This window comes from Pieris brassicae, chromosome 2 (assembly GCF_905147105.1).
Source record: "Pieris brassicae chromosome 2, ilPieBrab1.1, whole genome shotgun sequence".
Lineage (NCBI taxonomy): Eukaryota > Metazoa > Arthropoda > Insecta > Lepidoptera > Pieridae > Pieris > Pieris brassicae.
The window spans coordinates 4,592,708-4,619,870 of record NC_059666.1 but is presented as its reverse complement, the minus strand read 5'-3'; the positions used below and the strand labels follow the sequence as shown (position 1 = coordinate 4,619,870).

Below are 27,163 nucleotides of genomic sequence, written 5' to 3'. Positions count from 1 at the left end.
ATTTATAATCAATCAAATTAGAATTGCTTCCTGCATTTCAGGAACAGTCAAGTGAAGAACTTCTTGGTACGCCCGCGTTTCGCATTTTATATAGACACTTAAACCTAACTTTACACCGGTTGCCAAGTCTTATACGCCGCATATATATTTTAGTATGTGAAATGTATTTTGTTGCAATAAATTAACTTCCTCAACGCCTCAACACGGCAGGTGTGACACGACGCCATTAACACGTGTCAGAAACGTGTCGCCTTATATCAAATACTTTGTTACTATTTGCACATACACTGTTACGCCAAAACTAATTTATAAGAAAATAAAATGAAAGAAATTCTCACTTCCTTAGTGAAAATGCCTTCTTATAGATGTATGTTGATTATAAAAGGATTTTATAAATAAAAAAATCATTTAAACCCGATTATAGATGAGTATAGGCATCCGTTGAATTGCCTGACATTTTAGCGTAATCTGAATGTGTCGATTAAAAGTCGATAAACGCAAAATGTGTTACTAAAAAATTCGAAAGCAACTTTGAAAAACTTATATTATTCAATTATTTATAATGCCTTATTATATTTTCATTTAATTAAATAAATTAATAATCCGTCAATGTAATGATAAGATATAAAACCGACAATTAACAAGCAATAAACCGTTTACAACATTAAACAACAAAATACATAGTTAATAGCATATAATTAAAAACTTTTAAAACAAAGCAATATTCGCACATGTGTCTATTACCGCTTCACGACTTGAACGACGTATCGAATGGGTACATTGAACCTAATCATTGTCTAGGCATTAAAAGTCTGAGCAACGTACTAAGTTCTCTTTTCAAGTTTTCAAAGTGTAAAAAACTATTTGTATAGTTGTTAGTGAGGTCACGCGATTGTATTTTCTTTTCCACTTCTCACGGGTGACGAATGACGTGTGAAACGAACAAAACATTATGTCGATTTAGTGTAAATTATGTGAGCGCTTTTAGTGTTTTGTTCCTCCTTCCCCCCTTCCAGTAAGACACTTACACTTTGTATTGAACGCAGTAAATAAAGGATTGTGTGATTTTATTTTCATTACTAAGATGTTTCTATGTTTTCGTTAAAATTAATACCCATAAGCAAAGTTTTTCGTTTATATGACAATATACCTATTACAATATTATAAAATTATTTTCCACTTGTTAGAAACAGTGGAAATTTTTCACCACACGCGAGTGAACGCGCGCTATGTTTTACAAGTAAAATTGTAAGCGGCACTGTTGTATACGTTATAGTCACTCATCGCTAGCTGGTGTTTTTCCAATCAATATTTGGATCAGCACGCACGAGTAGATTCCATTGTTTATCTGTCACCCTCCGGCGTTCTATGCTTGGGGTTACAACTTGCAAAACCGGTTACATGTCCCAAAAACTTATATGATAAAGCTTATATTTATGATCCTACACATCCTGAGTAGTAACATGTAAGTACTATATTATTTGCACAAATTTTCGACCGTTATGCGTCACGCCTGCCGCCTATTACTAATGTGTACACGTCATGTACAGATTAGTAATAGTCTATGTTATCCTACTGTGTCTGAAAACGGATGGTTCAACCAGAATCACTGCCTAAGCGTGTAGGTAGGTACAGTAAAACATACAAACTGAACAAACAGTCAGTTAGCGACACACTTCGCAGCGACAATACAATGGTAAGTTCCCTTCCACACAATAGTCCGAGAGCAGTGCTTTGTCTTAGGGATTCTCAGACAAAGTATATTTATATAGCTACATTCATTTCATTTTGCTCCTATATTTTAGACAAACATGTATTTGTCATATGATATTTTCATACTGAATCAACAAATAAAGCTGTACTTTTCTTCTTAAACACAATTTCTTACGTTCCGCCCTTAGAAATATATTATGCTGTACTAACTTAAACATCTTGCATACAAAACTTACTTTAATCCGTAAGCACACGGGTCTAAAACACTTAAGTGTTTTCACATTCACATATTGCCGGTGGCCGGAGAGTGCTGAATTTCATTCAGTACTCACTCACTCACGGATCAGTTCAAAGTCCGATGTTCCATTTCTCGGCTGTGGGGTCACTCACACTAACCGCAAACTATGTACCAACTTTCCTATGGCAACTTCGCAGTCTCTAAAGATGTCTAATTATAAATTGCAGTGCTCTTCTAAAATAGAAACGGTAAAGCACGGTCATAATTATAGCGAACTAGTTATGGTCCGCGTCCATACGCCTGAGCGGAATCAAATAGGAATATAGGGTTTCTAAGATCCCATTTATCCAGGGTTATATATAAGAGAATTATTACCAACAGTAAATTGTGATCTTTATAAATCAAAAGTATTATTTTAGGTTTTACGTACATATTAATGAATGGTTTATGAACTTAAATTTTTTTTTAGCAGGTTAACTGACCTTTTATTTATTAGTCGAGTGATCTGATCTGTCAGTGATCAGCAAACTGCGAACTCTCCCTCAAACAAGCGCAGGTTTACTTAGTATCGAACCTTATTATAACTTTAATCCTTGTATACAATCGTTAAGATATACATAAAACGATACTCAACTTCTGAGACGCAGTGTCTTAAATTGAAATAATTTAGGTTATTAGCTGCTTTTTCCCTTAAATCGTGATAATGGCATACGTATAATTCAAGAGGGTACAATCGAAGATGCTATCGTTGCATCGATACAGCCTGAGGTCACACGGAGTCAAGTCTTATAGTATATTCACCCTTGAGAGATCTAATCCGGATACAAATCTTAGCGAATACCACAAGGGACCGTACTCGAGTTAGGATTAATTATGATTTATGAGATAATAAAATACCGCTACATAAGAAAATATGAAGAATTGTTATAATAAATCATCGCTGAATTTTAAATATACATGTTGAATTTATCTTGTATAACTAAATATATAACGTCCTTGCGTGTAAATTTTACCATTTAATAGAAACACAAAAAAAGAGCTACTTGTAATAAAAAAATGGAAAGTCAAAGTTACCTTAACTTCAATGTATGTGAAATTGTTCAGGAATAGCTTGGCTTCAAACGCATATAAGTAACAAAAGATATTGTGAAAGTATGCAGCGGAGCGCATCGGGCCAGAGGTCAATGGAAGCTAGAGGTTATGGCTTGAATTTTATGCAACTATCCTTATTATATTAATTCTTACTATTGCTAAATGTATGTATACAGAAGAAAATGTTTATTATATTTAAAAAGACATACTTCACAAATTGGCATACATATAATTATTCATTCTTAACACAATGCAACTAAGAACAAATCCATTTTATATTTCTAAATGTAAATTATTGAACTAATATCAATAATAACGAGACACGCACGGATTCCCGTTGAATTAATAAATTAGCAGTATCACAATTGAAATATGTACCTGCATAGCATACAATATTTGGTTGAAATAAACGACAAACGTGAATTTCCGTTAATTAACCTAAACATTCAAAAACGACGCCACCAATTATACTTTTACTAATTATCACTATCATTTGTAAAAACCTAATTTAGATAAATAGCATTAAAAGTGGAATCAAGTAAAAGCGCTATTAAACTGACCAAAAAAATTCGTACTAACACAAAAGGAACAAGTCCTAGTGTCGTTTTTCACATATTTTTCTTCAAAGTACTTGCCTTAGTTGCCTCACAGTAAAATTACCCCACAAGGCAGCATTGAAAAGGCACCTAGCATGTATAAAACGATGCTTTACTGAAGACTTGAAACCGAGCGGTCTTAACTACATTTCCCGAGCGACTTGAATTTTAATGCATTAGATGCGATGCGGTTAACGTTATAGTTGAGTATCACTTATAACTCGGGGCTTTTTAAACAGTACAGGTGAGCCTTTATGCATTGCGCATACAGAGCATCATATGGGATAATGAATTTGAAGTCCGATTGTCCTCTACAAACGATGTAGTAGGTGTTGAGGGAAAATTAATTATTATAAAGGCCATCATAGACTTAACTGTATTAATTATCAGCGACAGTTGCTATGAGCTGTACTAGATCAACCCTAATGGTGTCTTTTGAAATAGATATTTAATAATGAACTCGATTGTAGTTCAAAATATAGCAAAGCCAAACAAATCAGCACACGGTCGAATAAATAACGTCCGATGGGTCCATTAGTGAATAATATTGTACAATTGACACCATTTAACATCATATCATCTTTACCAGTAGCATAGCTTCACGACCTTGGCTACACTCTACTACTATACCGTCCACTATTAACTATAACGGAGTAACTAAGTGACGGAACGGACTATATTAATAACATGCCAGCTAAAAAAATATAGCTTCAATCAATACTGATATCATTTCTTTATGTTGTTATCGCAATATCAATATCGATGATGGCATGTGTACTCATAACATGACGTAGGCGGCTTGATAAGTTAATAATACATAATGTTATAAACAGATAATGCTGTGTATAATATTAATTTACAAGATATTACAAAAAATAAACCATACAGAAAAGCTATAAAATGTTATAAAAAGATATACATTAATGCGAAATATATGTGGATATGCCGTCAATGTCTAAACAAAAAAAGCACAGAACCCCGAATTAATAACACGATATAAATACAATGAGTAAATATTATAATTATTATAAACTAAATATTATTATATACTTGCTTCATTTAGTACGTGAACATAGTTTATATTTAATTCGAAACAGATTCGAATAGTTTATTATTTTTACTAAAAATGTGTATATATTATTTAGATTAGATTCATCATGAAAATATCATCTGCGTCACCAGATCAACCCCTAGGATTCAGAACAAGTTTTCACAGAGCATATGCAGAAACTTGTCCCAACTCATCACCCAACAGCTAAGTTAAATTTATCGATGGGGCGAATCTTAAACAACGCCTATTTTAATTTAGACTTGATTTGTTTAAATGTTTAATAAATAGATATTAATAAGAACTTAAAAATTTAAAGAAACATTAAAAACGTTATTATGTAAATTCTGCAAACCTATCTACCAAAGATCTTTACTATCATTGAACAAAAATTGATTTACTTAACTAAGAATTAATTTATGTATTTAGTTAAAAGTAATTTGCAATTATTACGGCTTTATGTGTCCGATAAAATATTATCTTAAAGCTTACTGGCTTAAATAATATTAAATATCACGTTGCAATCTGCAAAAAGCATAACGCCATATACATAACATTAAGTTGCATCAACGAGCATGAATAAAGGCAATTAGGACCTCAAATGCTATATTGAGTTACAAAACAAAAAAATTCATCGACGATGCCGCATAAGTTCTCGGTAACGGATGAGTGAATGTCGTAAAACAGGTAAAACTTCCTTTAAGCGGACGATCAATGACGATATGCGAATGTATAAACATACGTCTCTGTAGGTGTTAAGACTACCTCCAATATATAAACATAACATGCAGTAGTCATTAAATTACGCGATAATTGTTTGATTATGAGTATGATATCGACGTTTGACGTATAATGGTAATTTTCGTTATATTACAATAATTCTACAGTTTGGTATTTTAAAGAACTTTATGAAAGAACCTTTATTTACTTTTACTTAACAAAATTAAAACCTTGCAGGATAAAGTGCGCTAAAGGTCGATATAATTAGTCGTACATATTCGTTGATGACCGAAAACGGCCTGGAAATCGAACTGTTAATTGGAGAAGGGTGTGTAAGGGAAATTGAAGTCGCCTAATGTTAAACCAATTTGTGCTACGTATTTACTGTTTTATCTTACGCCATGAGACACGTGGTTAAATTAACAATTTTGCGTAAGTTTTGTAGATTAACAATGCCCTTTAATTATCAAAGTACATTGTCGATAACACATTTTAGGAAAACTAAACCTGAAATCCTAATCATATCAATCAGCTTGTATTTAAAATTATAATTTGACCAAATCGTATATTAATTTATGTACAGAATGGTAACTAAGAAGATAAAACTATTAAACATGTGCATAAGTCTCGGACTATTAAATCACTTCTTGAAACGAACGCAAACGTTAGAGTTGCGACATAAGTAATAAATAAACTGCGACATAGCGCTAAAAGTGACATAGAAACATTAATAGCCACTTTGAAGATAAAACTTGAGCCAACAACAAACAAAACAAAAATAAACATAGTTGATAAATAAAGCTGAACGCTAAGTACATATGTACTGAGAAAAATCTCGGTCAGCAAATACGAAATACGCAGCGCAAACGTAATATTGTAGATATTATGGTTATCCAATAGCTTTGATAGTATTTTTCGCAAGTCCGGTGGAAATATAAGAAGAAATCATTTGCGGCACTCCATTTTACTTTCCGAGTCCATGAGCACGTCTCAACAACGGCTCATACATAACTCAGCTAAGCAAAATATGTTCCTATCCTAAGGTGTTAAGGTAGAAAGTCGGTCGATTGCGCTTTTCTCGTGCGGTTGAATATCAAGGGCCGTTGGCGAAGCCTTCAGCATTTTCTTGTTAAACGTGTCTCCTACGAAATAAAAATATCTATATGGCTGATTGTGTTGCAGTTTAAAATACAATTTACACAGAAAATCTACTACAACTGATTCCTACAAATCCCAGTCACTATCTTTTACATTTTTATACACCATAGCGTGTTTGTCATTAACACACTTAAAAATTTAACTTCGTTGTTATGTTGTAAGACTCACCCTATTTTCGTATACCTGGGTGGTCTGATAAGTACTTAGCCTACATTTTTTTTTTTAAAGTTGCCATTTATTTCTCAACAAAAGTTCGATACACTTGACCCAGCGATGTCCCAAATTCTTTCACCCGTCTGAAAAATACGACTTCTGGAGATCTGCAAAGTTCAAATTTGGAAACAAAAAGAAGACGCATGGGGCCAAATCCGGAGAATGCAGGGGATGGGGCAGCAGTCACCATTCATCGTAGCCAAATTCTACCAATTGGGCCATGGCGATGACGGAGGTGTGAGCCGGTGCGTTACCCTGATGGAAGAGCACTATAATCTTCGCCATATTGGGCCGTTTTTCTTTAATTCAGCGTTGAATCGGCCCAATAATTCTGCATAGTAGAGCCCTGTGACCTTATGAGTCCTAAAAAACCGGCGGCCGGTGGGACAATCTTCGCCCTCTTCGGAGCACGTTGAAACTCGTTAATCTAATTATTGATGGTCGCCGTCGCGATTTGATTACGCTGCGCGATTTCCCTCCCAAAAACAAGAATCGAATCACCGACCGAAATTACTCTTTTTCCATTTTTCTGAAATTTTCGGACACACTCGCTTCCACACAGTATTACTGAAGCTATGAAAAATTGCTCTTGCGAGTGGTACTACTTATCGGATCGTCTTCGTACTGCCGTGAATATATATTCACAATATACTGTGAAAACATTCGATGCCGTATGTTATTTTGCATAAAAAACCTAACAGAGTATCGTAATTATAGGAAGTTATCATTAATTATTGTGTAACAACCCTACATCCCGTTGGCAACAAAACTTGAATCGAGGCATAAGGGCAAGTCTTCCCCTACACATAAATAATATTACTTGATATACTTTAAAGGAGACACGTGTTTACTTCACCAAACATATTTCTGGATATACTTTGCTATATACTTTAGGCACACTTTACAGCTGTGTTTAGCATTTTTAGTATGTAATATTTAACACACATGTGCCGGTGCCGAGTGGCATTAGTGATAACAGAATATACTTAGTAACCTATACTAAAAATAATTACTTTCGCGTAATATAAAATTATTTCTACATTATTCATACATTACAATATAAAAAAATTGAACATAATTAAATCAAAAGGAGGGCTACTGGCGGCCTTGTCGCTTTCGAGCGATCTCTTCCAGGCAACCACTATAAGTAAAGAAAAAATATATTAAATTAAATAAGATAGGCAAGAAGTGCAAAAATACATATTACCTATAGTTATAGAAAAGAAACTAAACAGCAATAAAAAATAAACTAAACTGATACTGGATGACAGGAAAAACAAAAAGTAAAAAGTGGTTGATAAAGTATCCAAGTGTAAAATATAAAAATATCCAAAAAAACACGCGTTTAACGTTCGGTCTTTATTGACCTACATCCGACCCCCTATTTAGGTCACAACAGAATGATATAAAAGATCCAAATCAAAATCGTTCATAAATTACTCTAAGCTCATGACAAATAGCATTTGGTTGCGGCAGTGGTCCATAAAGATTAACTCAATGGTTTTAACTGGAGGCTCGAGGTTTCTATACCTAGTAAGCTTAAGTTTGGATAATCTATAATTAAGTCATCACTTAATGAAGAACGTTTTACGTTTATACGAGGGGTTAATAAAAGATAGGGTGGATGGCACTCACTAATGTCCTCTGCTTATTCTTGCAGCGTATTCACTCCTGCGCGGGAAATTTCGAGTACAAGTCCCTCAACGATTTGACGTTTTCTTCAATAGTGGCTCTCACCGGCACGCGGGTCGATTTCAATACTCTCTCCCCGTTTCAATTTATTACTTATGATAATTTTAACTTTTAAATAAATAGCAAATAAACGAACGATTGCTATGGAACTACGACCCGTTATTGGTATTAAGATGGTGTGCACAAATTTCATATTGATACATTTAAAATAGATACGTATCTGTAATAACAGAATGGTATAGTCATTTTAAATTGAGTTTAGAATAGGCCAATAGAAAGTAGAAAGCATTTGATTGCATCACGTAAAATCTTTGTACCAAAAACACCTTTTTGTACAATAAATCGTGGTACTTTTATAAGTTTGACTTTTAGCTCTCGAGTTTCTTCGCTGCGATAACAGAAATATGTTTTAGATGTAGTGTAAAAGTAATTTAACTTTTAGAACATAATTAAATAATAATTTTATAATAACATCATTACAAATGCTACACATTGATTTTATAGCATCCTATTATAATCATGCAAATTGTCAAAGTTATATTAGAAGTAGAAAATTCTAAATAGGTATTCGCTAGTCTGCTAACGTCGTAGGGGATCACGTACCCCCCGCACCGGCTGCGTTAAATTACCATATGAAGCTATCAGCTACGTCGTCTAACAGAATTGTCAAATTGAAGTAGGTATTGATAGGCAATATTAATGACTGAAGTTAGTATTTATTGTCTTCTGTTAAAATAGCTTTTACACATTAAGAAAAACACTTATTGAACGGATTAAAGCTATGTATTATTATTAAAAACTTGTCACCGTGACCACGCACGCTGAAAAGCACGCGAAATGTCGAAAAAGAATTAAAATTTAGAATTATGTAAATAATTATAAGTTTTTAATAATAATACATAGCTTTAATCCGTTCAAAAAGTGTTTTTCTTGACTAAAGTTGCTAGAATTGAAGTTTCTTAAACCGGAACTATTTTCAAAATCGTTATTGTTGAAATATTTAAATGCTAATGTTTGATACTAACTTTAATTAACGTTTATATAAAATTGTATAATTAGGCCTTTGCGGCCTAAGCTAAGACTCGAGGTTTGAATACAAAACGAAATACAAACATTTCAAGGATACTATGATTGCTTAGCAACAGCGAACCGCAGCGCAATTCGACAAGCACGTACGCAATTAATAAAAGATTAATTATCTTTCCTTAAATGGTGTCTGTATGGTATTGTAGTACTTATTTCTTTGCTTTTCAGAGTAATATTATTCAACTAGATGAGTTTAAAACGAAGCGACAGAAATTGAACAAACAATAAAATTGCTGTTGAATTGGCTCGATCGAATTGCCACGTCTCAAGAAATGTACTTGACGAAATGGTTGGCTTAGAAAACTTTAATACTGAATTAGCTATTTACTAAATGGTATAAATATATTTTGGACTATACATACTTGACAAAAAGTTTTAGTATCTAAGCGGTTAATCAGCTTATACAGATAATATTATAATTATAATGATGTCTAGAATTGGCTTGATCACTCTATGTCACCTACTACATTTTAAATCGTAACTCCTCCGATAGTATTGAATTGTCATGTGCCGCATAGTTTACAGATTTACTGCTTCATATTTTCATATATGACACTACGGTAAAGACTATCGTTAATAGTTTATTAAAGGGACTACAGGTACTACGGGATGTAAAAACGTCATAAGAAGTCGAGTCTAAGTTGCCTATGTTCATATTGGCGTCACGGTCGAACATATTTCATTGTCCACGAAGACAGATGTTTGACCATAACACTGAATTTGTATTGGGAATTGTGTTTACTCACGTTTCTGTTACAAAACGCGTTTAACGTGACAAAATCACTGCGCTATAAACGCGTTGTTTTACTAATAAAACATGAAGTCAAACATCCAAAGAATGTATGATTTAATATAACGGATAATAACAAACTAATATAGTTAAAGATATTCAAATGACTACGTAGACGTAGATTATCATAGACTCTGAATAGTTTTGAATAAAACGATAACGTTATGTCATATAAAATATTATGCATCACGTCGCTAATAGTTCGTACATACTATGTGTACATACATATGCAGAAGATATATATAAACGTCTGTGAAAGCGTGCGATGTATTGCGAATTCCTGAGCCAAAATAACAAAACCGCTTGCAGACGAACTAAAATTATACAATACGAATATTTTTGTCGTTTCCCGCGTTGCGTATAATATTTGTAGACTTGTAATAAATTTACGTACCTATGCATAAATCAAAACTATAAACATTATATAACAACTTCAATTGTATAATGTTATTTAAACCTATTTAAAGTGTCTGCCGAGACACACAACCTAATTCTGATGATATTGTCATATAAGCAAAAAGGGTTTTAAGTGTTTAAACTTTATTAAGGCCGTCAGTAAAATTTATATTTATTAAATAATATAATTTAATAATAACACCGTAAACATAAAAGACACATGTCAAAATAATCGACATTTTTGGCTAATCATGATTAGTTAACAGAATGATCACTATTCTAAACTACCAACGAATCATAATATAATAGTCCCATTTAACTCCAAAAACGGAAATCTTTGGGTATTTTTACATATACTGATGGAATACAGAAAAAATATACTCACAGTAAACTCTGAAAACGTAACGCGTCGATTAAGATCTGAAACAAATAAGTATATTAATTACAAAGTGTCGTAAACATGTCGTCGAGATTGCTCTAGCTTCCGAGAAGTTACTAAACAACTGACTATACACTAGTTACAACCGTAGATTAACAGCCAACTAAGTTTATGTTAGTGTAATCATTATGAAATATCATAAGTTTAAGTTCTTATCTCATAACCAAATGGAACATTTGTTTTTGCGTTTAATGATGTTATTATATCTCAAACAGCAATTATTGATATATTTTAACTTTATATACAACTGTGTGAGTTTGTTAACGAAATACATCTCTACACAATCCATTGTAGCGTTCAACCGGCAGGAGAGGAACGGACAATGCGCATAAAAAATCAATAAAAGCCGATCCGGCCTTCGGCGAGGTCGAGTGACCGTGTCGCGTCACAACGAAAGACGCCCGGCGCTATTAGTACTTTAGTACTATGTCATAGCTAGTTAGTTTCTTAGCAATTACTGCCTTTGAGCCTTGAACCGTCGTGCTGATAAATTTTAGACTAAGACTTGAGTTTATGTTATTAGCATGATCTTACTAATGAGTTTTACTTAATAAAGAAAAAAATATTTCAGAAGCCTTAATTTCTCTACATAAATAATTTAAAATTAAACAAGACGTTCCTATTTAAGAAAATCTTTTACACAATACTCTCAAAAAGTTATATAAATTTTGCAATAAAAACTAATAAATATCTTATCTGTATCTTCTGCCATCGATGTATGATAAACATACAACGTGAACAATGCCACGTTCAGGCAAAATAAAATGTAAGCATTACATGACAACTCATGTTTTATGCAAATGTTATTGTATACGTTTTTTAATTAATTAAAATAATTATTATTTGATAATATTATTAACACGTACCTAACCAATGTGTTAAAATACTTGCCCCCACATATAAATAATTCAACTTTTCTTTCAAACAATTTATTGAAACTAGGGCGGGTTTAGGAGGGTTAAGAGGGGGTTTTTAAGGGGATTAAGGTCATAAAGCAAAGGAATATAACGTTCGTCGTCTATTGCCTCAAATTGAGAGGAAGGTAGGTACCCCAAAGTAAATAACACCGCCCCGAGCCTTGCAAAACCGGACTTTCGCCGGATTGGAAATCATCGTAATAAATAGCCTGTCCTACTTCCATTGCCATTGACACATTCGCAAAGAAACCTAATCGCTTATCAGCACAAACGCATACATCACAGACCGACATCTCGGATAAAAGGAAAATAATCTTGGCTGCATTTCAAAAAGTTAACGCCGCACCATTCAGTGCCAAGTGCAATATTTTTAGATGCTACTGTGACATGGCACATTTTTAGGACTAATGCGTAATGGTTATTTTAATACTTTTTGCGTTTAAATTATTATTAGATTAAAACTAAAACCAGGCTAAAACATTCAACTCGCATAAAAAATATTTCAAGCATCTTTAGTTCATATTAAACATTTTTGTGATATAAAAATATGATGTAATTAGTAAGTACGTACTGCTCATTAGATAAGAGGAACCTGAAACCTGTACTCGCCTTTCATCACTTTTAAGTACCTTTTAGTGTTTCAAATATTTCAAACATCAAAGTCTATATCGATTCAAACATCTTGTGTAAATTACAAATCCAAGATGCTTTACACGAGAAGAGCACTCTGCTGAATCTTATACAAAATCCTTCAGTTGAATAAAATACACTCCAAATTCTGTTGACTTCGCGCTCAAAGGTCAAAAGGGGCAATCGACTTATCGAGCTGTTTAATCATGACGCTGATAAGTTTTACACTTTAAATATCCTTTATGAAAATATCTTGCAAAATAAGGCTTAACGCAGCGAATTGTTTATAGAAGGCCATATTGCATGACGCCTTGTAGTTTGCGGGTTATTTTCATGGGACTTACAATTTACAAATACAACTATAACAGCCGTAATAATAATAAAACACAATATTGATCGTGCAGTACAAAAAAATTGGCTCCCCACAAACTTGAAAGGTTGAATTGATGTTGATGTGGTTGTATTACAAGCCGTAATACAACCACAGTTACTAAAAACATGTTGATACAATAATTCGATTGTTCGCATGGATTTTGACAATTTCAGTCAGAATTTCTGGTATTCTGTTCACAATCGTGACAAATATCACGGAGTGAATAAATCGCAACGGGTGCGCGATATCGTTCGATCTAATTGGTTTAAGACTTTCCCACGAACGAAGCCGGTTCTCAGTTAAAATGCCAGTTACCGTGTCTGTTGGTTTTGTATCCTTGTTGTTAACGTCTCGTTTTGTTGCCTAATTCACATAATAAGATAATAGTATCGGTATTTACAATCGAAGCTACTTCTGGTTTTACATAACCGATTTCCATCAGCGGATACATACATGTATTTTTGTATTGTGCAACTCTTATACTGAAAAATGTAATATAAAACGAGTTTTCAAGTTCACGTTGAATTTTAAATGTTTAATCTAAATCTAATGTACCTAATCTATCTTTCAAGCAAATTATATTTTTTTTTATTTTTCGAGATTCAACATTATTATCAAAAAGTTACCTTCGTTACGTTAAGGGAATTTTTTAAAGTATTTTTTTTAAATGTAACCTTTGAAAAATTCCATTCATTCCGAGCATAAAAATCTCTTGTAACTTTTTAAGAAAGAAATTTTTAAACATATCAAAGGCGCATTAAAAAGCGCATTAATTACAAGAATGCGCATACAATATGCACTGGGTGCAGGTAAGAGTGCGTTCACTCGTTGGGCCTGTATAAGGGCTGACGCTTGGCTGGATTTGAAAAGAATTATTTTATAAACTACACGAGGATATTACGGCATGAATTCTACTCTAAATATGTAGCTACTTTAGACAGCTTAGTCCAAATCGGATTAAGCAGAGAATGTGAATATCCTAAACAAAATCAGGCTAATATGCCGTCTTGCATTTGTAAGATAAAAATGTATCTTCAATCTAGAACAGTACAAAAAGATTTTTCCGCAATTAAGCATGTTATAGCGATATTCAAATGTAAGGAATCATTATAGTTAGGTATTCAGTATCCGACTGCTAGCCCTATATGTCTCATTCGTAAAACCGGTCCAACAGCAAACGGGCTGTGGAAACCAAAGTCGGATCAAAGAAAGTTACAGTGGCGTAGGTCTAGTCTAGCTCTTTACATAGAGTATATAATGTATATATGTATACAACAAGCGTGACTCGACTAGAAAGTTGGACACACGTTGTTTATTGCATTTTATCTTTCGCATCTCAATGGAGTTAGTTACGTTTCGCTAACTTTCGTAAATGTGTACGTTAGTATTGGCACGATAAAACGACTTCGTTAAAGTTTTTACTTTTTATATGAACTGATAAAAAAATATAGCATATTCTTCATTCTTCATAGAAAACATAGATAAAACAAGTCAGAAATCAAACGTTTCCTATGCCTTACAAAATTCTCATACAAATCTTAATCAATCCAAAATACTCTTACAAGTGGAAATAAATAAAATGTTTTAAACAGCCTTTGGATATAAGTTAACGTCATCGTACTATGTGTGCCGTTTTTACTGCATTATTCCAGTATCTACGTGTCTTTCACTAGGTAACGTACAATGCCTATCTCGGCAAAATCTCCAACATCACGTAAAGGGACATCTTGTACGATCCTCGTTATTTTGCAACGTCAGCAATAACGTCCTATCGCCGCATTAATGCATGCACTGAATATCATTATTGACTCTGTGTGTTATCTGAATACTGAGTCATGTGACAAAAAATTCTAACTGTGAACGAAACTTCAAGTTACAATCATTATAGGTTTTGGTATGCATCATATAAATTTTATTAACTCTTCTAATAAAATATATAGACGAGAATCTTACTCTAATTAGCTACACCATGTTAAATGCATAATTTATTTTACGGCTTGTACAGGACGACACGCTGTTACTTTCTTAGAACTAAGATAAACTTAAAATCAAAGTGTAAAGAAAAAAAGAGCAAAATCGTCATCGAAATATGAATTTGCACTTTTGAAGATGACTAATGTATAACTGCGTACATTAAATCAGTAACGACCTTGATGCAAATAAAACATGTTTCAAAAATGTGTGATGTATCCATGTACCAATTCCTTACTAAAATCACATCAATAATACAATTTCCCATTCATGTACACGTCATATCATATATGCGATAACATAAGATAACATATTGTACTTTTACGGAAAAAATTTAACACAGAACATTAACCGGAATTTTAAAGACACTTTTTAAGGCTTAGTTACCGGCAATAAAACAACATAAAAAGTATATAAACAATCTAACAAAAAACATAAGTATGGTGTTCCGAAATCACACCTGTAGCCTACACTGGGACTATAACATGTTAATTTTATACAACACAAGCATCAAACATCAGCCGTACCAAACTTTTAGATAAGATAACATTCTACAATATTTCTGACCCAGAAAGAGATTGAAGACTTCTTTATGTCTCCAAAACTGTATGACGCTTTCCATTTGTTTATAAATTTGAAAACACCAAATTTTGGGTCGATTCAAAAGTAAGATTCATTAGATAAGCTTACCTATATCTACTAAAAACTTTATCGTCACACTTGCATTGATAGAACGTGATATGAATTAAGAACGTTTTGTCAACAAGTTGAACGAACCACGGACAGTCCAACCCTTCAGGCAAACACACAAAGCAAACCAGACAAACATAATCCAATAGCGTCGCGACACGATGAACAATAAAATACCAAATAGACAATCGTCGCGTTGAACAAGCCGTATGAAACCCGCTTGAATAACAATAACGAAGCCGCTAATTATTATTATTACAGTTCGCGCTCGCACAGGTCTATAGTCTGTACGTAGGTAGGTGGCGTAATCGCAGAGTTCCATATAAACGCTCCGCATGTGTGCGTGCCATATACGAGTATATCGCCACGTGTGGTGACGTCGGCAGGTAAGCGTTGCTGTATATAGTGATGTACCTACTGCAATGTATAGACACGTATCGATCCCGCGATAAATTCGACACGGTGAATGCATCGCTGGCGGTCGCCTTTCACACGGCCAAATGCAATTTACGATTGGACCGACTTGTCACCGTACAAGCGTGCTCCGTTTGTTAGCGCGGGCGCAGCCACGCGGCGGCGAACATTCTCGAAACGTCAGCAAGATAGCACGTGTAATGCTTATTTAATATTTACTCAATTGCGCCACATTAACATCGATAAGGGCGAGAACCGCGTGTAAGTAAGTTGACGAGAGGTCATACGGCTGGGAGATATAAAATTTCACAACTTAATCCCAACGCCTCGAATAGTACATATATAATAGTTTGAAGGTCGTGCTTCGGTCGGAAAATATTTGAACAGCATGTTTATTCAGTAGATTGTTGTTTACAAAAGGTTCTATCTAATTTATTCAAAACGACACTTGATCGAAAATTGTTCGATTTTTTTCAGTCTAATAAAACAAAGCTAATTAAGATATTAAATATCTTCCAGTTAGTTAGTTATAGTTTAGTTTAATAGGAATGAGAGATTAAAAATGATTAATCTTCCATGAAGCTTATATTAAACCTAGCGTGCATCATGTCGTGAACAAGTGGGACAAAGAGTTCATTAATATAACAAACAGACACTCGAAACAGAAACGTTAATGAAGCGGAAAATGCGGAACGAACGCGTCGAATATATTTTTTTTATCGCAGCCCGGAAATTGGAGTGGTCCGTCCAAAAAATGACAAAGAAGCATCAAGCGGAGCGTGTACAAATCGTGGTGTGCGCCGCTCCGACAAAAAGTGAATAATGACTGAGTCGTCGTACAATTGCGCTATTTTGAGACGTCTATTTTCCTGTTAGCAATAATACCTACTAGTAATCAGATGGCTCGAACAGCTAGACAGACGTTTAAACAAGTTATCGACTATATTCACACGCAAATATTATTCAAATATGAACATAAAATTATTAATATTTATAATAATAACCACCTTTGTATCGTAATTAAAATACTTAATGTGTTATGAGGTTAAAATTATACTAAATTTAGCCTGTATATTTATAAAATTTTATAGAACTTATTGTTAATTGTTACAACTAAAAAGTATGAAGAAATCATGACACCACAGAATGTATGTATGCGTGTGCATATATGGCGTTTTAGCGTAGCTGGCAATATGTATAATTTTTTACATCAGACAACTGTGATATTGTAACATAAACCCAATTTTATCAGAATCCAATTTAATAATATTAGCTGGTGTGACATTAGTACACTTGTCTGGATTCATCCGATTAAGTGTAAATAATGTATTATTCATTCAATGTAACGTAAATGTATTAAATATTTAAATAAATTATTATTATATGAAAGAACTACAATCCGACTCCCACAATAGTCAAGTGAAATATTAATCGGTAAAAATGTCATAGAAGTTAGTATTAAATTTTCTAAGTGTTTGCTGAATTCTACAAATCTCATGTCAACATATTCGGAAAAGGTGGGATTTGCTTTGACAACGTCGTTGTCATGTCGCAGAAATCCAAGACATGGAATGGGCTGGGTTCAGTTGACATATGGCTTACAGCGCACAGGCAGTTAAAGTAAAATATTTATGTAGTGGTTTTCCAAAATTCATGGAAACTAGAAATTTAAACAACTTAATATAATTCATTAAAAAGTGTATAAATTATGTTCATGAATAAAGTTTACTTAACTCCATAGATACATATATAAATCGCAATGAATTGATTGTAAAATAAAAAGTCAACAATTGAGAGGGTTTAAAGAAAGAGAAATATATTTTTTAATATTTATTATCAGCCTTTAATGGGGTTTAAAAAAGGCTGATAAAATGGAAGCACCTACTCAATAACGGCCCACCCCTAATGACTAGAACTTAATATCCTTGTTTGTGGAGAGTTAATATTTGTTTCGGCTAGGAGTAATAGAGGCCTAAAATGTATTTGCTCCACTAGGTAGAATTGTCAATAAACAACAATTCTTCAATTATATTAAACAACAAGTGTTAAAACTCTCCACAATAACAGAACCAAGAAAATCTGTGAACCGTTATTATTTAATAACAATTAAATTGAGCATATGTTCAGTTCTCGAAACAATATTCTCGTTATGGTTTCATTAGTTAGAAAGGAGCAAATGACTCACTCAGCGGTGACGTCGGCTGTCGCTATGCCGCTAATTGGATCGTTTACATACCTGCAACAATAAAATAATTCCTAAGATACGCGGTTTATTAAATGTTTAAAATGTTATCATGTAGTAAATTTTAGTTATTGCACCCTATTCTTCATAAAATACAGATGTATCATTATAATGAACAAAATTAAAATGTTCATATGCTTATATGTAAACTTGAAGCTACAAACATTCAATGACAACAGGAGCCCCACGAAGAACATAACCGATCTTCCACTATGAACATGTATTTTTTTTACCCTAAAGCTAAACTGAAGTGCAAAACCTGTTTAGTTGACGTTCTGGAACTGGAGACGTTTACTTAAGAACAGCGTAAACCTTAAACAATTAGATATGTATACTTGCCAACACAAACTTGGCACAGATAAAAACACAACTTTAAGTTAACAGTTTGTAAGCTCAATTCTGGGAGCTGTTTATATATTTTCTTCAAAGTCATTCAATATGGATTCGGGCGCAGTTGGGTCGCTATGTCGTAGGGCGACCTTGGCCCCTTGCCACCCCCGTTTTCACCCCTCGGGGTGACTTTCAACATACTCCCTCTGCGACAGCTCGTATCTTGAGTGTTAGACTAATAATCGAACACTTTTGATTGCTGATTTCTTATCGCTTACTTTTAAATAAGCTTAATTTTTATGCATTCCTAGCATACGTACAGTTCGTGATTTCGATTCCTATTATTAATTATTTTAAAATCAACCAAGCGATCGACAATTTATAACCATGACACAACTATGATCTACAACCTATAAACACGCCCCACAATATTTTAACAGCGCTCTTATTATCGGTACAATATTCAAGAATTTCAAGCGAGTTGATAGAATCCAAACTCATTCAATAATAGTCATTCCATGAGTCATACTATAAACCTTTTCATCGAGTTTATTTTTATCCAGTTCCATTACAATTGCTACAATTATTTTCAATTATGTATTTTTATGAATCATTATAGGTAGTAAATCAAACGCCAGGTAAATATAAACTGATATAATTTGTATTAATTCCAATTTAGAACAGATTTATCAGTATGTGAATCATATTAATTAAATACCCAGTATGTGTATTATCAAATGAGTTTTCATCACATCAAATCACCATGATATTAAAACATCAATACGATTTTCAACTACATTTACTGTATTATTGATTATACTTAAGTTTTCTTATTTCCACTATTTTAAAATGCTACTTAATCAATACTTCTAGTCAAACCAAATTCAATTATCTTTTACCTTTAAGCAACCCGAATGAAATCGATAAGATAGCCGTTTCAATCCATAGAGCTGATTCTGCACCTTTATCAATACGTATAAAGAAAATTTTTCAAAGAGTTGCAATCAGTGGAAACGACGCTCCCTTATATCCGGTTTGCGGCTGGAAAAACTTGCCGACGAGGCATTGGATTGGCGATGTTATTTTGTGCTGGATGCCGTAATGCAACTTTTTCATTCACCAATTTTGTTCAGAAGAATTAATTTCACTATACCACCGCAAGTGACTAATAATTATAAAGTATTAGGTGTCCGAGTTGGCAGATAGCAAATATTGCTCCCTAACCCTTAGTGGCCCAGTACTTATTAGACCAGTAGCTATTGGAATGTGGATAAAGATTAGGCGGTTTTATTCTTATATTAAACAAGTTTTATTGCAGCTTACATCAATAAAAAAATGGTCTATTATCAAATTATTTTAATTTAATAAATAACAATGCATACGGAACATATATAACTAAATAAATACTTTTAAGTTGTATATTATAACTATATATACGATACATAATTACATAAAAAAAGGCGGCAATATTATATGCAAACTGGATTTACGATGCGTTCAATAACTGGTTTCCAGCGCCAGGTGGCATTGAGGATGGCTGTCGCTTCAGTGTCAATTAGATAAAGACTGGCGTGGCCGATATCATTTGTATAAGCAGGTATAGTGCCACAGGTTATACGACTCATTGCTTTAAACAGACACTCATCTTGCAAATTTATAAGTATGAAAATATATAGATCATTGTATATACTTTACTATAATTAGTAATAAAAATTGATTTGTCACGACTTTATAATATAAACTTAATGAAACTAATTATGAAATAAAATTATTCACACGCAGTAATTGTCTATATTAAATTCTTCAGTCGTTATATAAATAATCTGTATACCAAATCAATATATGGATTTAATTCCCAATTAAACTAAATTATTTGCTCAGTGATTTAGGTATTTTATTAGCCTAGAGGTTCGTACCGTATAACTAGATATCTCCCGAGGGTGATTTCCCGATTACTTTTGATACTCACAGCATATTTCATATAAAATACCACTTAAGTAAATATCCATATTTACTGACGAATAAATTTATTTTGGTGAAAAACAAACTGTGCTAATACAAGTCACGCGGCTTGGATTGCGGCGAGAGCCACGTGAGCGATAGTGAATCAGACTACGTTATACAATCGTTTATCTATCTATATACATAGTACATACTAAATATGTATTGGATGGAATTACAGTTTATAATGTCGCGAATACAAGGTTATATAGTGTAAATCGTACTTAATTCTTATAGAAAACTGTTAATTAAAACAAAAATAATTAATTTTATACGACGCCATATGTAATCATGACAATATAACGAACATGTTCATTCTTGCAGTAAGTTTCTTGTGCCGCTCAAATAACTTCGTAATTAAACATGATATCGAAAAGGTATTCCGTCCCATGTTATCTTTTGTCATCCCCTTTTCACCTAATATTTATGCTTAAGGTAATAAATAAAGATCTGATTCATAAGGGGAATTAACGTCAAACCAGATAAGTTAAGTTTACAATACAACAATTTCAATTAACGTTTGTGCTTCGTAAAATACAAAGCAATTACAATTCACGAGAGTTCAAAATACTAATGAAACAACAACAATACTACTTATAGTGGTGACGTTACACTTCGCGTTTTCTGTACTCTTTAGTCTCTTCTTCTAACCGCATAGAATTATCTAGAACAAGCTATTGCCTTAATATTCAAGCCTTTATCTACACGTGTCGCGTACGTGACGTCATCATATTTGCATATCACTCGAACGAATTGTTATTTTTCTCGCTACTATTTCTTATAGTAACATGACAAGCACTTTTAAAATATTCGTAAAGACAATAATTAAAATATTATTTACATATGTATATATAAGTAAAAGTTCGTTCGAAATACAGCTAAGATTTTACCATTTTATTAAAATACACAGAAATATTACTGAAACATGAAGACTGATTGATGTCTGTAATGATTACATTATTTTACCTATACATTCTACAATCACTGTGAAATCGCATGAATAATTAAAATTATAAATCTGTTCATAAAACAAAATCTCTATTTGATAAAACGAATAATTCCAACTGTACTTATAAACTATAGTTTCTCATAATTAATTGTATTATCGATTTGGCGAGTTCAACGTTCTACGAGGTAAAAAATCATTCAGTATCCCTACTCAATTTTATTTGATTTAAAAATATTTACTGAAATTTTTTAACAGTTTATTAAAATTTAGCATGGGTCAATCGTGTTCATAATTTCCAATTACATTATTTATCTAATATTATTTAATCTTTTGATAAAATTTTGTATGAAACCGGTTTAAAATGAAATTCTATTGTTATTATAGTTTTATCATAGGGAGTGGCAAGATAAGATTTTGTGGTATCTGTGACTTTAAAGTATTAGCAAGCACCTCTTCAATCTTCCATAAAAATATATAGTTATCACTATTGATAGATATCAATTCAATAGAGATCTATTCCATGTTTTATTTTTCGTTATATGTATCGAAATCTTATAAATACAAAAGTTTATAAATTTTATTCTTAGGAAAGCGAAGCCGACTGTAATTGAGATGAAGCAGAAAAAACATTCCTATTGAAATCAAATGATTGATTTTTACGCCATATATTTTGCCCTTTGGAAAATGAGAATAGGATTCTACAGTGAGTTACTTTTACTCTACTATTAAAGATAACCTAGTTACAATTTTATTATCGGACAATTTCTTTGGAGTACAAATATTTGATAGCTTCGTCGCAAAACCAAATACGAAAACTATTCTAAAAATAGCTAATCTACTGTTATACAAGATGCACAAGATAATATAGATAACCTTTTATACATATTTGGATACATATATGTACTACAAGTGTGTATCCAATTGCACAACACCTTTTTTACACCGAGACCGTTATTGTTAAATTATATATATTTAGAGTTTAATAAACAAAACCGGTGCACTCAATAAAGAGTCCTTTGTTTTCAACTGAAAAATTGTTTGTGTAGATGAAATTTCGTTAAGATTAATATTGGTCGGTAATGATAGATCCCGATATAAAAATGGATTACAATACATATTGGTGTTGGACAATTGGACAAGAGTCAATAATACAACAGCCTCTTTGCTTATGGGCCTTATATAAACCCTCATATTCTGGTAAATAAATAGTAAAACTGGGAATGAGAACAGAGTAATTATATAAACATGATAACATTTAACCCTGTTAAATATTATAAAAATGAGGCATTTAGTCACTTTCGACAACAACACTTCCGAGTCACTTAAAATAAAATTAAATGTTTTAATGATACGTGACTAAAATCTATAGATCATAGCTATAAAATCTAAGTACGAGCCAATCTCAAAGATAAATAGCACGTAATTTGAATTCTTTCCGTTAATACAATTCAGGTCGGGCACGCTTTCTTAATTATCGACCTCAAAGCATATTTAAAAATAACAGACGTTGACATTAAAATATTATTTTTAAAATGTCGTAATATTTATTAAGTGTCTCCATATGTATGCAACTAATTTCATAGGGAATACTTTGATTATGAACAGGGTATAGAACTCAATACATTCTATTTATTTAACAATTTATAATAATGTTTCTATAATAAAATTAACGTTTTGTATTATACATGTTTAAAAAGAAACTGCTTAGCAATAGTAAGTACATATATGCACTATGTCAATAAAATAGAGCTTCCAAATGCTGATTCATCTTATACGTATTCAAAACACCTTTTTCCTCTCAGTCACGTAGTAGTTAAATAGTTTTAGCAAACGTGCCTAATTGCCCTATCTCTGATTTCATACGTTTCATTTATTTAGATCTTTTTATTTAACATATTGAAAATCCGCTTTTTATATTACAATACGATCGTTATTCATTTTGTATTTAAACTCACTAATATTATCTTAAAATAAATATACAATATCAATTGTATTTAAGACAAAAGAGTAACGTGAGGTTAAAACATTTTAGGAATATCATAAATAACAGAGAACAATGAAGCTAATACCCACGCAAACAGCCTAGCTACATAACATAAATCTAGAATTTTCTAAGCGATTGTTTTAAAATCGCTTCAGCGCACGGCCTGTGCTATGTCGCTGACATACCACTTCGCAAAAACAACCGTCCTCCACAACGTAGCCACAGAACATAAAACATTCAGTAGTTCTTGTGGTTAAACATTGACTGTTTTTACAGTAATTAATACAGATTGATAACTTTAATGTTAATTTGCAATGTCTGCTTGTCTTAATTTCAATGACTACTTCGAGACCTTGTTATTAAGATAGTTTAAACAATCTTGAGCTACTGAAGCCGTAAGTAAACTGAGGTGCACAATAGATGGCTGAGCAGAGCGGTTTCATTTAGACCCTCCCCCCCCCCTGAACGCCCGTACCCGCTGGCACTTACGTGACTCAGCACCAGCGCTGTATCAAATTCGACGCTGCGAACCCAACGGCAAGTTTTAGTAACACAGCATTTATCCGACCGCCGAAACAGGACAGATAATAATGAAATGCATTTATCAAGTATATTATTAAGGATCATATAAATATTCTATGCATATAATTACGATGTATCGACGTCTATCAAATATATTACTTTAAAGCGACTACTAAAACTAAAACAACAATAGCGTCGTTGTTAAACTTATTAACGTAACGGTTTAACGTTAATAAATTCCGTAATAGCGCTTGGCAATGATAAAGGTGAGACCGGAATATATAACTTTTTGTTTCAGTTTTTAATAAAACTTGGTGCGGAAACTTCCCAAGCACTGCCTATCTAAAGTCTGAACTTCTTTGGACCAAGTTAACCACGACAAAATCGAGGAACTACAACTTTTTGTTCGTTCTGTTTAGAGAGGAATAAGTGTTTTGAGAACTAGATCATGGTTTGTTGACTGCAAGAAATTGTATAAATGTGCTTGATTGTTTTATTTGAAAATAAATCGTTTAACTTTATAAAAAAAAATAAACTTTATATAGTTATTTAAATTGAAATTTTATAAATAAAACTAAATATTGTTTTAACAATTCTAAACTTCAAGAAAACTTTAAATATATTATTTGTGTTACATTTCACAACAAACATTTTTCTTAAATTGTCGTCGTATCAAGTGAACCTAACGTGGCAACAAAGGTGAACGAACAACACAACAGGAAACGCGGCAACGGCTGTTTCCGATGAAAAATAAAATCCAATTAAGCATCCCATCTCGCTTTTGGCCGTCAAAGAGCGGAAACCGTAAAAACTTGACCAACAGTCCTCGCTAAAACGGCTTACACAAGACGCAATTATACAGTAATCACCAACACGATAAGTCGAGTTTCAAACTCATACCAGCGCCGGCTGCGTTACGATAAAATGGCACAGGATTTTATAAATTCTTAGAATGTGAATACTTAATATAGTGTTAATAACTTTAACAACTTTTCGGTATAATTTTACGATATAAAATATTTTTTACCTACAGTCATTAAACTCAAAGAAAAAAGAACTAGACACAGTCCAAATAATACGTAACGTCATTATTGGTTTATATAGTTTTAGAGGAGAATATCGACATTTTACTACTCCTACTAGGCTTTTATAGTAAAATGAATACGATTTGTAAGCATGAGATATATGTACCTACTATTTTATAACCTTTATCTTTGAGGCATAATTTCTTGCATAAATCTGACATGAAATCTGCCATCTTATTGTTTTGCCCTCGGATTGTTACCTAACAGTACAAAATGCATAGCACTTTTAAAATCATATTACAAACACCAGTATAATACGTAGTGGTATTAGTATTTTTTTATTAGTATTTCAAAAATTAGGAATTCATGATGAGAAATTTTCTGAACTAAACCTCTTTTATTTTCTTATTATTTCTATTAAGTACTAAATAATATTAACGAGGTTGCAACTAAAACAAAAATCGCTACAGATAAAGATTATTTTTATTACATCATCCATCGTTCCCCTACCTACAAAGTTACAATAACAATCATACATTGTAGAATCTGCCAGGCCAGCAGTTGGGGAGGAAAGCATAAAGACACCGCTATGGGCTCCCTGAATAGAGCTATAAATTCTTTATCACCCGGAGACCGTTCGGCGATAAACAACAAAATGATCATACTTAAATGGATAATCACTACTGGAGCTTGGAAAGTTTTCAATGCCAACCATAAACATAGAAAATTATTTACTTAAGTTACAACAGTTCGTTAGACACAAACCAAATTTAACAGAGTATGTAGTATGTGTATTTTCAACTAAGAACAAGATATTTGAGTACATAATAAGTGATTTTATTAAGCAAAAGCACATGTTAAACTACCCTAGAGAGTAATGAAAACTAGCAAGAACTGTAAGCTCTGCGCAACTTCCAAACTACTCATGGCAGAGTCTGGAATAAAAGCGCTTACAACTTTGCTTTAATATTTGTCTCCCGAGAGCAAGTTTTCGAATTACTATTGCGTCTCGTTGGGAGATGAGTAATTGTGTTTTTATATTGTCTAGTTATACAACTAGCATACGGCTTACTCAAAGGCTGAATTCGTCGATATTGGATTTCTCAACAGGAACTAATTTAATATTCTCAAAACAGAAGACAGATCCCTAGTTTAATTATTATAAATATTACCAACAAAAATAAGCTTGGGCCCCTACCAACACGTTTCACTGCAGCATTAAAATTCCCCTAAATAAATTGGACGGCAAGTCACGTTGCGTCATGTCGCGTTATCAAAATGACAGACATAGTATTCAGGAGGCACACAAAGCATTCGATAAATGAGTTAGATGAGGGACAAGGTCGTATCTCGAATCTTGGGACAGTTTCCCTACAACATTTCTCCGGGATGTATGTACTTACCTACATACAAACCTCCCTTTGTCTTACAAATATTATCCATTGTTAGCATACCCTTTGTCTACGGAAATATTGTATAACACTGCGTACAATAACATTTTTAATGAAGTCTTAAGGACAAATTACTCTAATTAGTCAATGATTAAAAAATAATCCAGACAACTGAGGCGTCTAACATAGTCGGCCAAACGTTATATAACATCTTGTGACAAACGAACTTTCTTTGTTCTTCCATTGATATTCGCTGAAGGGACAATATAACTGGAATTTTATGTATTTCAGCCATCGGAATCGCTGAGCAATAACAGTAGAGTGTTTTATTACATGCCCGCTCCGCGATGGTCGTCATTTGTTAGCGGCTTTTATACGGCCCGGCTAGAATAGGACTCGTTTGAAAAACAGCCTACTAAGCGCGATCGACTACGGGTCATATATAATATCGCTATCAAAAATGTTTTATGTGGCGGAACTGAAAATAAATTGCCGTACCTTAAATTTTGAAACAAAGACAAGTTTTCTATATTTAGACGAAAA

The 27,163-nt window shown here is 32.9% G+C and overlaps 1 protein-coding gene across 3 annotated transcripts in view; it reads right to left on the bottom strand.

Moving 5' to 3' along the window:
* Window positions 1-27,163, bottom strand: part of LOC123720833 (C-terminal-binding protein) — a 51,135-nt gene that overhangs the window by 20,438 nt on the left and 3,534 nt on the right. For 2 of the 3 annotated variants that reach the window (XM_045677616.1, XM_045677614.1), the window contains exon 2: window positions 11,128-11,162. The gene's annotated coding sequence lies outside the window, so the exon portion shown is untranslated. Of the gene's footprint in view, window positions 1-11,127; window positions 11,163-18,361; window positions 18,413-27,163 lie in introns of all 3 variants that reach the window. The other variant, XM_045677615.1, reaches the window with a different exon arrangement.